Source organism: Salmo trutta, chromosome 8 (genome assembly GCF_901001165.1).
Source record: "Salmo trutta chromosome 8, fSalTru1.1, whole genome shotgun sequence".
NCBI classification, from domain to species: domain Eukaryota; kingdom Metazoa; phylum Chordata; class Actinopteri; order Salmoniformes; family Salmonidae; genus Salmo; species Salmo trutta.
The window spans coordinates 11,962,717-11,977,411 of record NC_042964.1 but is presented as its reverse complement, the minus strand read 5'-3'; the positions used below and the strand labels follow the sequence as shown (position 1 = coordinate 11,977,411).

At 40.5% G+C, this 14,695-nt stretch overlaps 1 protein-coding gene across 1 annotated transcript in view; it reads right to left on the bottom strand.

Annotated features, from left to right (window-relative positions):
* The window catches only part of LOC115198215 (DENN domain-containing protein 4C), a 58,867-nt gene extending 44,894 nt beyond the window's left edge, over positions 1-13,973 (bottom strand). The window contains exon 1 of the mRNA XM_029759986.1: positions 13,497-13,973. The gene's annotated coding sequence lies outside the window, so the exon portion shown is untranslated. The remainder of the gene's footprint in view (positions 1-13,496) is intronic.
* Positions 13,974-14,695: the final 722 nt, after the last annotated feature.

The following is a 14,695-nucleotide window of genomic DNA, read 5'->3' as shown; positions in this document are numbered from 1 at the left end:
TACTTCACAGTGACATGCCATTACATTACCCCGGACTGTGAAAGACACGGCCTCTTTATGAAAGTCACACAAGTGCGCATATTTGTATCAATGTCAGCCTTACATATTGATTTCAAACATATTTCACTGTTTTCATTTAAGAAAAGACAAAGGGTTGTTATTCCTGATGGTGCTCTCATCAGGCATTATATCTCACGATATGGAATACCAACACTTTGTATTTTCTTAAATGAAGCACACAATGACTCAACACTAAAATAAAGTGCAATATGCGTGTGAAACCAATATGTAAACATGGCTATTAAATAAACAAAAATTAACTACAGTAACTGTTGGCATTTCATTTTCCTGCTATACCAAAACCGCAATACTTATTGAACCATGGGTTTGGTGAATCATTACACCCCTAACCGTATTTTAAAAATCCATACCGGTATGTACGATATATCCCCCTTCCCAGCACTCTTATAAAGTTTGATATTACCTTGTCAACTTCTAAGCAAGATCTACACAAATCAAGGGAATAAGCAGTAGGGGCAAAAATCCTTATCTATAGGGTTATAGTGGTTCCTTCAGCATGAGCTGTAGAGTGGAACACCCCTAACTCCATCCCCAATGGTCTCCCCCACCCACGGTTAGTGATCTCATTCCTGTCACACAAAACACCATGGATGCTAGAACGGGGGAAGGATGGGGGCTTGTGTGTGGTGTGTCGTCATGGACAGCAGACAGCCTTGTCTCAATTATTCCAGCAGAGCAGAGCCCCCGTCACGCAGCTCCATTCAGTGGAGACTGGGGACCAGCTTGTCTGAGGAGAATTTCAATGGCAGTGAGTGACACATATACAGTTGAAGTCGGAAGTTTACATACACCTTAGCCAATTACATTTAAACTCAGTTTCACAATTCCTGACATTTAATCCTAGTAAAAGTTCCCTGTCTTCGGTCAGTTAGGATCACCACTTTATTTTAAGAATGTGAAATGTCAGAATAATAGTTGAGAGAATTATTTATTTCAGCTTTTTTTTCTTTCATCACATTCCCAGTGGGTCAGAAGTTTACATACACTCAATTAGTGTTTGGTAGCATTGCCTTTAAATTGTTTAACCTGGGTCAAACGTTTTGGGTAGCCTTCCACAATAAGTTGGGTGAATTTTGGCCCATTCCTCCTGACAACTAAGTTAGAGTTGAAACTCTACACAATTTAGTAAGCCATCTCCTTCCCATTTACAGTGCTATAATCAAACAATACTTCTGAGCGAACAAAAACAGGATTCAGCAATATCTCCAGGGAGTCAAATAGAACACAAACTAATATCCAGAGAGTCCTGAGAGAGGGCAAAGCAATTCAATTCATATAAACTTGAGGCTCATTACAGGTCACACAGCAAATATTGCTCTAACAATTAATTCAAACCTACATTCTTTAAAGACAAGAACAATGCGTTTGTCTCATCCCCATAACATCAGGATATAGATTGATTGAATATCCTTCGAAATACTTTCATATACAAGATACAACAGCATATTACATATAGCCTGCCCTAAACACATGGTAAGAGCCTGCTTTCGTCAATCTGGTGACAGCTTGGACTAATACCCCCATCGTGCAGGACACATGTCTCCCTCAAGTGCCACTCCATGGTTATAGTCTGCCTAGAGCTCGTGGCAAAGCAGCGGCCCTGCCACCTGTCATCACAGAGTGGTGTTTGTCTGCGCCACAGAGCCGGGACAAGGTTGCAACAAAACTCCCATTTGAAAGGAAAGAACAGTAAAACCAGGTCTTCTGGTCTGGAGGAGGAAAGCAGGCTTTTAATGGGTCAATTCAAGTGGTGAAAAACCCTTTGCCTGATTGGATTCGGATGGAACCCCCCCCCACACACACACACAAAAAAATGAGGTCAAATAGTGACTTCAGTGATCTGTCTTGTCTACACTTGACACTTACATGTGACTTCTGCTCTCAGAATACAAAGCTCACATTGAAAAAGACAGGTCTAGGTGCACAAAAGTTTTTGTGGTCTGATTATGTTCAGAACTGGCTGACCACTTCAGGTGGTGGTCAGGGATTCATTGTGTGCGGATTTCTCCTCAGTCTGGACACATTAGGCTACCGAAAGCGCATACAGTGGCCGATGTCATCAGCACTCCTCCCAAAAAGTATGCCGAAAAAATGTTTTTGGGACCGAGAGGCACCTTTCCATTATAACGTTGAAGGAAATCCATTCCTAGTGTGTGAGGAATGGGTTTGCTGGCCTCAAATGCTAGCCAGCTAGCTAATATTTAGAAAGATATATTTTTTGGGGGGGGGGGGGGGGGGCTAGAGTTCTGCTAACCCGTTTGCAATCCCGTTAACGTTGCTTGCTAGCTAGCTAGCTACAGAGGTTAGCTGGCTAGTTAGCTACTGCCATCAGTTGTGATTGTCGTGTTACCATATTTTGCCTATTACACTGTTAATAGGACGCATACTGGCATTTGATATAGCGTGGGAAAAGGGAATCCGGACACACTGTGGACACGGTCGACACATTCAAAATGTACAGTACCTGTCAAATTTGGACACACCTACAAGGGGTTCTCTTTATTTTTACTATTTTCTACATTGTAGAATAATAGTATAGACATCAAAACTATGAAATAACACATGGAATCATGTAGTAACCAAAAAGTGTTAAACTAATCCAAAAATATTTTATATTTGGCATTCTTCAAAGTAGCCACCCTTTGCACACTCTTGGCATTCCCTCAACCAGCTTCACCTGGAATGCTTTTCCAACAGTCTTGAAGGCATTCCCAAATATGCTGAGCACTTGTTGGCTGCTTTTCTTCACTCTGCAGTCCAACTCATCCCAATTGGGTTGAGGTCAGATGATTGTGGAGGCCAGGTCATCTGATGCAGCACTCCATCACTCTTCTTCTTGGACAAATAGCCTGGAGGTGTGTTGGTTCATTGTCCTGTTGAAAAACAAATGATACCGGGACTAAGTGCAAACTATGCCTTTCACTGCAGAATGCTGTGGTAGCCATGCTGGTTAAGTGTGCCTTGAATTCTAAATAAATCACTGACAGAGTCACCAGCAAAGCACCCCCACACCACCTCCTCCATGCATTACACATGCAGGGATCGTACGTTCACCTACTCTGCGTCTCACAAAGACACAGCGGCTGGAACCAAAAATCTCACATTTCGACTCAGACAAAAAGGACAGATTTCCACCAGTCTAATGTATATTGCTTGTGTTTCTTGGCCCAAGCATGTCTCTTCTTATTGATGTCCTTTAGTAGTGGTTTGTAGTGCTTTCTTTGCAGCAATTTCGACCACGAAGGCCTGATTCAGTCTCCTCTGAACAGTTGATGTTGAGATGTGTCTGTTACTTGAACTCTGTGAAGCATTTATTTGGGTTGCAATTTCTGAGGCAGGTAACTCTAAAATGAACTTATTCTCTGCAGCAGAGGTAACTCTGGGTCTTCCTTTCCTGTGGCGGTCCTCATGAGAGCCAGTTTCATCATAGCGTTTGATAGTTTTTGCGACTGCACTTGAAGTTCTTGACATTTTCCGGATTGACTCACCTTCATGTCTTAAAGTAATGGACTGTTCTTTCTCTTTGCTTATTTGAGCTGTTCTTGCCATAATATGGACTTGGTCTTTTACCAAATAGGGCTATCTTCTGTATACCACCCCTACCTTGTCACAACACAACTGATTGGCTCAAAATGCATTAAGGAGGAAAGAAAGTCAACAAATTAACAAGGACCACCTGTTAATTGAAATGCAATACAGGTGACTACCTCATGAAGCTGGTTGAGAGAATGCCAAGAGTATGCAAAGCTGTCATCAAGGCAAAGGATGGCTACTTTGAATCTAAAATATATGTTGGTTTGTTTAACACTTTTTTGGTTACTACATGATTCCATGTGTTATTTCATTGTTTTGATGTCTTCAATACTATTCTACAATGTAGAAAAAAGTAAAAATAAATAAAAACCCTGGAATGAGTAGGTGTGTCCAAACTTTTGACTGGTGCTGTAGGTGTAGATGCATGACACGTTTGGAACACTAAAGCTGCATGAACTGTCAAGTCTAGACACGGCCTTTGATAACAGGCAGCAATCAGCCCAAAATTCCACCGATGCGGAAAACATCGAATAGCTTATTGCAAATGTTTGCCAGAGGCAATAAGCCTCATTTGCAATTTGCAGCAAAAAGGGAAAACAAATCTGGCTATGTAGATGGAGAAAATAATGCAGCCATCCAGCAGAATGGGAAAACAAGAAGCTGAGTGAAAACCCACATGACTGGGAAAAAGAGTGATTAAAAACATACTCCATGGGCACCACCTGTTTTTCAGCGCAAGCAACATGTTGCCTCAACTCTGATTCAACTCCTGATGTTTTTTCCCTGCTCTGGGTGCAGTCCGACGTCAACACTAATACATTACACACGGTTTCCCAAACTCGGTCCTGCACGTTTTGGTTTTTTGCCCAAGCACTGCGCAGTTGGTTCAAATAATCAAATCTTGATGAGAAGTTGGTGATTTGAATCACTTAAAATAAGGGCTGTGTTTCGTGTAGGCTTAGCCTGGCGTGATGATTTGATAACCATGTAAATCATTAGGACAAGGTGACTTTTATCAATATATTCCCAGCAAGCTCCTGCACGTCATCTCTGGCTGACACCTTCGCTAACAGGTATTGTGACGGTTTAAAACTTGCACAAGACAGATCAGAATTGTCCATTTAAGACATTTTGCCAATTTATTCATTACTACATTTATCTAACAGATAGTTAATCCAGAGATTCTTACCTTTGCCTCGATTCGGCAGTCTCATCCACATCATCGTGGCATTTGTAGTTCTTTATGATTGCCACCTGAGCAGCTAATTAGCATTTCATTTTGGAGGGGGTAAATACAGGCAAATATATTGATAAAAGTCACCTTGTCCTAGAGAAATTTACATGGTTTTCTAAACGTCACACCAGGGTAAGCCTACACGAAACACAGCCCTTTTTTTAAAGTGTCTCTAAAATCCCCTATGGGAAAAATTAATGGTGGAAAAACAATTGGAATCATTTCCCTGTTTGACCACTAGGTTTTATGGGCATTATGACTCATACTGTGGTACTCTATGATAATGTCATATTCCTAAGTCTTCCAGGTCCTAGTGATTATCCAATTTCACGTCGGAGCATCATCTGATTTCAACAGACAAGCAGAGTATACACAACAGTTGAGAAATAGAGCGGCAGAACAATCAATTATATGCACGACAAGCTGTAAACATCCCTTGCACCAATTCTATGAGAAGCTGTGTCAAAAGCTGAGTTTTTCCAAGGTAATTTCATGATGCATCTCATGCAGGCATAAGAGCACAATAACACATCAGCACAAAAAAATACAAATATGTTTTGTCACATATACCAGACAGTTGCAGGGAAATGTGTTGCTTTACAGAGTCAGCCATAGTAGTAGGGCGCCCCGGTGCAAATTAGGGTCAAGTACCTTGCACAAGGGCACGTTAACAGATTTTTCACCTTGTCGGCTCGGGTATTCGAACCAGCAACCTTCCGGTTACTGGCCCAACACTCTAACCGCTAGGATACACGCCACCCACAATTTCAATACAATAGGCTACATTACAGTGTATACATACAGTTGAAGTCAGAAGTTTACATACACCTTAGCCAAATACATGTAAACTCAGTGTCACAATTCCTGACATTTAATCCTAGTAAAAATGCCCTGTCTTAGGTCAGTTAGGATCACCACTTTATTTTAAGAATGTGACATGTCAGAATAATAGTAGAGAGAATGATTTATTTCAGCTTTTATTTCTTTCATCACATTCCCAGTAGGTCAGAAGTTTACATACACTCAATTAGTATTTGGTAGCATTACCTTTAAATTGTTTAACTTGGGTCAAACGTTTTGGGTCGCCTTCCACAATAAGTTGGGTGAATTTTGGCCCATTCCTCCTGACAGAGCTGGTGTAACTGAGTCAGGTTTGTAGGCCTCCTTCCTCGCACACGCTTTTTCAGTTCTGCCCACAAATTTTATATAAGATTGAGGTCAGGGCTTTGTGATGGCCACACAAATACCTTGACTTTGTTGTCCTTAAGCCATTTTTCCACAACTTTGGAAGTATGCTTGGGGTCAACATCCATTTGGAAGACCCATTTGCAACCAAGCTTTAACTTCCTGACTGATGTCTTGAGATGTTGCTTCAATATATCCACATAATTTCCCTTCCTCATGATGCCATCTATTTTGTGAAGTACACCAGTCCCTCCTGCAGCAAAGCACCCCCACAACATGATGATGCCACCCCCGTGCTTCACAGTTGGGATGGTGTTCTTCAGCTTGCAAGCACCCCCCTTTTTCCTCTAAACATAACAATGGTCATTATGGCCAAACAGTTCTATTTTTGTTTTATCAGACCAGAGGACATTTCTTCTAAAAGTACGATCATTGTCCCCATGTGAAGTTGAAAACCGTAGTCTGGCTTTTTTAATGGCGGTTTTGGAGCAGTGGCTTCTTCCTTGCTGAGCGGCCTTTCAGTTTATGTCGATATAAGACTCGTTTTACAGTGGATATAGATACTTTTGTACCCGTTTCCTCCAGCATCTTCACAAGGTCCTTTGCTGTTGTTCTGGGATTGATTTGCACTTTTCGCACCAAAGTACATTCATCTCTAGGAGACAGAATGAGTCTCCTTCCTGAGCGGTATGACGACTGCGTGGTCCCATGGTGTTTATACTTGCGTACTATTGTTTGTACAGATGAACGTGGTACCTTCGGGCGTTTGGAAATTGCTCCCAAGGATGAACTAGACTTGTGGACGTCTACAATGTTTTTTTCTGAGGTCTTGGCTGATTTCTTTTGATTTCCCCATGATGTCAAGCAAAGAGGCACTGAGTTTGAAGGTAGGCATTGAAATACATCCACAGGTACACCTCCAATTGACTGAAATTATGTCAATTAGCCTTTCTGTAATTTTCCAAGCTGTTTAAAAGGCACAGTCAATTTAGTGTATGTAAACTTCTGACCCACTGGAATTGTGATACAGTGAATTATAAGTCAAATAATCTGTCTGTAAACAATTGTTGGAAAAATTACTTGTGTCATGCACAAACTAGATGTCCTAACCGACTTGCCAAAATTATAGTTTGTAGTTAGAGGCAAAAGGACTAACACCGACATGGGGTTGGTTCACTGACTGTATGAGGTTATGAGGGTCATTTGTGGGTCCTTTTGAATGACACCAGTGTGTTTACAGTGCCTTCAGAAAGTTCACACCCCCCTTGACTTTTTCCCCATTTTGTTGTGTTACATCCTGAATTTACCATGGATTCAAAATTAGATTTTTAGTCACTGGCCTACACACACAATACCCCATAATGTCAGTGGAATTTAATTAATTAATTAAACATTAAAAGCTGAAATGTCTTTAATTAATAAGCATTCTACCCCTTTGTTATGGCAAGTCTAAATACATTCAGGAATAAACATTTGCTTAACAAGTCACAATAATTTGCATGGATTCCCTTTGTGTGCAATACATGTTTGACAGGATGTTTTATTGACTACCTCCTCCTCTTTGTACCCAACACATAATTGTAAGGTCCCTCAGTCCAGCAGTGAATTTCAAACAAAGATCTAACCCCAAAGACCTGGGAGGTTTTCAAATGCCTTGCAAAGAAGGGCACTTATTGGTGTAGCTGGGTAAAATTTTTTTTTTTTTAAATAAGCGTACATTGAATATCCCTTTGAGCATGGTGACATTATTAATTACACTTTGGATGGTGTATCAATACACCCAGTCACTACAAAGATGCAGGCGTCCCTCCTAACTCAGTTGCCGCAGAGGAAGTAAACTGCTCAGGAATTTCACCATGAGGCCAATGGTGACTTTAAAACAGAGTTTAAATGGCTGTGATAGAAGAAAACTGAGGATGGATCAACAACAGTGTTGTTACTCTACAATACTAACCCAATTGACAGAGTGAAAAGGAAGACTGTACAAAATAAATACAATATTCCAAAAACAAGCATCCTGTTTGCAACAAGGCACTAAAGTAATACTGCAAAAAGCGTGGCAAAGCAATTAGCACTTTGTATTCAGGACAAACTTGTTTGGGGCAAATCCAATACAACACATTACGGAGTACCACTGTCCATATTTTCAAGCATAGTGGTGGCTGCATCATGTTATGGTTATGCTTGTAATTGTTAAGGACTGGGGAGTTTTTCAGGATAAAAAAGGAATGCTAAGCACAGACATAATCCTAGAGGAAAACCTGGTTCAAAAATCAGCTTTCCACCAGACACTGGGAAATTAATTCACCTTTCAGCAGGACAATAACGTAAAACAAGGCCAAATCTACACTGGAGTTGTTACACAGAAGACAGTGTATGTTCCTGAGTGGTCAAGTTACAGTTTTGACATAAGACTACTTGAAAATCTATGGCAAAACCTAAAAATTGTTGTCTACCAATTATCAACAACCAATATGACAGAGCTTGAAGAATTTTGAAGAGAGTAATGGGCAAATGTCACACAATACAGGTGTGGCAAGCTCTTAGAGGCTTATCCAGAAAGACTCACATCTGTAAATCACTGCCAAAATGTGCTTATACAAAGTACTGACTCAGTGGTGTGAACACTAATGTAAATTAGATATTTCTGTATTTCATTTTCAATACATTTGAAAAAAAATCTAAAAACATGGTTTTCACTTGGTCATTATGGGGTATGTGTGTGTAGATGAGAATATATATATTTATTTATCCATTTTGAATTCCGGCTGTAACAACAAAATGTGGAGTACTTCAAGGGGTATGAATACTTTCTGAAGGCACTGTAACTACTAAAGTCGGGACAATACCAGTATTGCAATATTGTTTTCCATGGCAAAAATGAAAACTACGCAGACCAAGCTCTTAGGTCCTTTAAAACCCTCCTGTATGTAAAATATAGTCTACTATAACTTGGAAAATAAATAACTCTGGATGACAACAATGATGTACGTAGAACGCTATCGCTAAAGAGTCTTGAAAAGAGAGATGTCAATACAACCAGACAAAATGTTCACTCGTCTTTTTTCCCCTCTTTTCACTCAGTCAGCAACTAAAAGCAGGTTCTCTGTGTCAGTGTTCCATTCTAAGACGGCTTTGTTACCATCTGAAAGTCGAGCACTAAGAAATATAGTACTGTTGCGTTGGTGTTTATAATGCACTTAATGTCAAAGAATTCGTACCGCCTACATATCCAACAAAAGACATGCTTTACATACAAGCCTGATAAAATGTTTGCGCTTCGAGGCGTGACGTTGTCTTCTGCCCATGAGAGCAGTGTTGGCTGTAGGAGATACAGAATAAATACAAGGCTAACAAACCCTCTTGATCATCTGTGTGACATTTTTATTTAACCTTTATTTAACTAGGCAAGTCAGTTAAGAACAAATTCTTATTTACAATGACGGCCTAGGAACAGTGGGTTAACTGCCTTGTTCAGGGGCAGAACGACTGATTTGTACCTTGTCAGCTCGGCGATTCGATCCACCAACCTTTCAGTTACTGGCCCAACGCTCTAACCACTAGGCTACCTGCTTACGATGACTATAAGCAAGAAACAGAGAGAGAAAAATGGGAGAGAATGAGTTTTCAAAAGGCTAAAATATACTTGAAAAAGGCTTAATTGCAATATTTATAATTGAAAAGCTCTGGTGCCATTATAATACCTTGGGGTACTCATTAACAGGTGAAATGCAGCAGGTTAGAATCAGACAGGATCTGAGGAGTGAAAGAAAGCTCAGCTGAAACGTCAAGACTCACTGCCTCCTTCCTCAAGCGTGACGGGCGGCCAGACAAAAAGCATTGTTTCCACAGGGAAGTGGAGGGAGAGGGGAAACACTCACTGCCCTAACTAACTACACTGACAGACATAAAGCACCCAGATCCATTGAAAGTTCAGAACAAAAAGATTGCAGAGACATCCGAGTCAGAGGAAATGAATAGGTCACCTGAGAAGACACCAAAGAATGGATTCTTTCAATGATCCTTTTGCAAAGTTGGACGAGTTGGCCTATCTCCATTTATAAACGACTTCCTGACTGTGTGATGTGCACGTCTTATTTAGAAAACTGGAGGCATGTGCTACAGTGTCAATACTGCACTGTGGCTTCAGGTGAATTGAGGCCTATTATGTCTATAGAAACATAAGTATTGGGATGCAAAATCTTCAAACTAAGAATAGGACTAAATTAAAATAGAGTATTTGGAAAACAAGGCCATTTTAAAAAGTTAAAAAGGCAAAACATAAAGCTTTGTTGTGACCACTAGAATACCAATTAATTCTAACTCTACTTGGCCAAACTAAATTCCCTCATATGAACTATTGCTGTAACTCAATTAAGAGACTGAAGCCATGTTCAGATTCTCCTCTGCTTCACACAGAACGAACCACAATATCACTTTCCTGTGGCACATCTGAGACGCACCTAAACAGCATGCGGAAGTGAAGCATATAAATGGTATCATTTATTTTTCGCAGGAGAAAGGCCTACCTAAAAACATTCTGTACAAATTAATTAGTACTTTTCAACATTGTATTTGTCAGAGGATGGGCAGTGCCATTGAGGCCAGCTCCATTTTGAAGTAGTCAATTTTCTTCTTCTACGAGTTGGTAAACAAACTGTAAGACTGTGTACTGCCCCCTGGAGTGTGTTTTATGAACAGGTACCAAAGCCACAGTTGGCAATTTACTGCCACATGCAGTTAGGGAATGTTTGCTCACGAGTATAATTCATTGGCTGAACACTCCTGATGACCTGGATGGAATTATGTGATCCTTTCTTTACCCATCGGAAGTCCCACCCAATTGACTACTAGAAAAATGGTTAAAGTTCTCAATGGCGTTGCCCATGCTAAAACAGGCTTTTTGGCACTAGAGTCCTCTATCTATCTCTCTGTTTGAACCCTGTTCGTTGTTGTTCCCTTGCCAGACTGCTTCCTTATTTTCCCCTGGCACAGATCTCCTGGCACCTAGTTGAAATATCTAATTTACCTACAGTATCAGTCAAAAGTTTAGACACAGCTACCTCATGAAGCTGGTTGAGAGAATGCCAAGAGTGTGCAAAGCTGTCATCAAGGCAAAGGGTGGCTACTTTGAAGAATGTCACATATAAAATATATTTTGATTAGTTTAACACTTTTTTGCTTACTACATAATTCCATGTGTGTTATTTCATAGTTCTGATGTCTTCACTTATTTCTACAATGTAGAAAATAGTAAAAATAAAGAAAAACCCTTGAATGAGTAGGTGTGTCCAAACTTTTGACTGGTACCGTATGCACAAAGACACACCCAACTGGGGCCATGACCCAGTTAGTCATGGCATAACATTGAATGTGTCAAAACTTACTCCAATACTCAGTCACAAGTTCTCACAACAGACACACTAGTAAGTACTATGGCACCACTTGCTAGAGAGCAGCATTTCATTGCATTCCAACACTAGCGGGTTGGCCTGAAACAATATTCAAGATAGAAATATGAATAGATTGGAATTCATTGTTTCCCATGCACAGAGACAAGTCAGATTATGTTCCTCCTCATGAGAGTATAGTCTTATTTTAGGGAATACTGTGCCACAAACTACATTGCTAGTAAAATGCCTGAGCTGACACACACCCAAACATGTTTGTAGAGGTGCTGACTAACAAAGAGTAAACTGTAGAAAAGTAAAGTCACTTCATATATGGTCCCAGCAATTTCATGTGTTAATAATTTAACATAAAAATCAACATTTCAGCAATGCAGCACCAATTAACCCATTCAATTTGGTAGCATATAGAGCAGTGATGGGCAACTGGCGGTCCGGACTGCGACCCCCGAATCAATTTTCCCCCTTATATAATAGCAAAATCTCTCCGCCCATGGAATGGTGTAAAATTGTAGCAAACTTGCTTTAAAACTGCAACATTTTCTCTACACCCATGGCAAAATTGCAGGAAATTAACTCTAAAACAAAATTACACTTAGGGACCCAGAAGGCTAGGGCCTGCTCTGACTGCATGAGTGGGTACGCAGACCCACGAGCCACTGTGGCCCCTCATAATGAGTTCAGATTTTTTTGTGGCCCCCACCTGCATCAAAGTTGCCCATCCCTGATTTAGAGGGTGAGACTTTCTTTTAGCACAAACGCATCGCTACCCTAATGGAAACCAAAATGTGGCTACAGTACCTGTGGGGAAATACCATTCTTTGCCCTGCTGGGACTAACGCCGTAGAGGACTGGCACAGAGATGCCATCAAATCAAGCTTTACTTATACAGCACATTTTAGACATGAATGCAACGCAATGTTCTTCACACAAAAAAAAACTATGAAAAAAAAACTATGAAAATAAAAACTGAAATATGTACTACAAAACACAAAAGGATAAAAAATAAAAACAGAAAGACTAAAAACACACCCTTATGAAAAGCAAAGCTAGAAACGTGTCTCAAGATCTCTTAAATGACCACAGTTTTGGCCCTCAGGTTGCCATGGCAGACACACATGGAGGCCAGCATAGAGGTGGGGAGGAAGGAATGACACATTCTGTTTGTCACTGCAGCGCCTCAGTTGCTTGATGGCAATCAGTCAAGTTCTGAGCAACAGATACTGTATGTGAGCACCTTGGCTTGCAGGAACCTGTAGGCTACAGAGCGTCATAGACACTTAATTCTTACTCAACTTAGTCAGGGTCACACGAATGCAGACGGACATTGCAAATTCAGTATCAAAAGTCCACTCAGGCTTAGCCTAAACTGAGGTCCACGCTTTGAATGACATGTAGTAGGGAATTGTTATGGAATTACTAGGCTACCACAAGTGCTCTCTCTGCATGTTTCTTTTTTTAGGTCCATTACCACATGAAAAGTATATTTTCCAGTGGAGAATGGCATTTGTGAAAAACAACAAGTACATTTTCTAGTTTAAAAAAAAAAAAAAAAAAGCAGTTATAGTATGAGTGGTGGTTGTTTCATTTGATAGTACATTATCTGACTTGATCTTAAGACTTTTAGCTGGGAAAGTGAGACAATGGTTTAGCCTGACAATAGACTACCTGAGTGTTGACACACCCAGGGCCTAGAGGAGAACCCATCTCTCACAGTATAAGGGCCTAGAGGGGGCGGGGGAAGTATTACGTTCCAACTGTTGCATCGTAGCCTATGGCTTTATTATACAAGTAGGTCAACATTTGATCACTGAAAACAAAGAATTTCATTCTCAATAAGAGACAGCCCGTCTATGTTACGCAGTAAAAAAAAAACAATCACGCAGACACCGGGCTCTAGCAATACATTCACGCAAAGATTGCAATTTAACTGTTTGAAACATTGCATATCGTTAAACTGCATCATAAAGTCACAGTTTATTAATAATTATGAATAATACAAACTTGCTTAGCTCCCTAACCAGAATAGAGGCAGGCAGTGCTGTAATACTTACCAGCTGTTTACAACACTACAAGAGACAATTTTGACATGTAGGCAACTTGCAGCTTTCACCCGCTCGAGTTATTCCGATCCAGTTTTAGATTACAAAACCACCACTGAAGGCACAAAGTGAGCGCACTTCGATAATCCTTGGACACTTTGTCACACTTGTTCGCTGAGGTATAGCTCGTTCACGACACTCTTATCGGTAGCTATCGGTGCAAGCAGTCGCCATGTTTGCGTTTGGTCAGACACTTTGGTGAGCAATTTATTAATTTTTTTACACGGCTGCATGAGACAGAAAGAAACCGCCCAGAGGATAGTGACTGGCACTCTGATGACAAACCCTCTCCGCCTTTCTTCAACCGCCTCTTAAAGCCAGTTTATGCTTTATCTGAAAATGTGGTCGGAGGCTTCGTATGGCGGGTGTGACGCAATTGCGGAGCCACCAGCGGCCAAATCAAGCTGTGTACCGCAACGCCATGCGCCTATCAAATTGTGTAACAATGCGGAGGGTTCCGTACAGCTGCATTGACATGATTGGTTGACGCTAGGTGGGGGCGGGAGGTCCTGTACAAACACAAACTCACTAACTTCCTTGACAACTTCCTTCACAACAGCTCTTCTCCACGACGCGCAAAAAGTATGTTTGCTTTGATTTCTGCGGAGGCGCATTTACTGTACGGTCACTGCAGATGGCGGCTTGACCATGTAAAGCCTATGCCCCTACCCCCATGTGAAATGTAATGCATGATGTCTTGACACCAGAATATTGTAGGCTGCAAATTCAACAGGTGTTATAGAGTGTCTATAGTATTTGACATTTTTTTCATTTAGTGACAATATATTTTATCTACAAGCTCCCTTAGTCAGTTTGGGTGTTATATAGCCAATACTAGGTCTACTGCATAAATAATACATTTTTTTTAAATCAAGTAGGCCCATATTTCATGAATTGAAAAGTCCAATGAGAATGAATCCAAAAATAATCCAATGATTATTCTGGATAACGTATGACTAAATGTTCTTACTGATGAGACCCTTAAACCTTTAAGAAGCTGAAATATTTCACTTTTATACATTCCCCAATCGCTAGAAAAATGGGACCGAATTATACTGAACAGACATATAAACAGAACACGTAAAGTGTTGGTCCCATGTTTCATGAGCTGAAATAAGAGATCCAGAAATGTTCCATACGCACAAAAAACG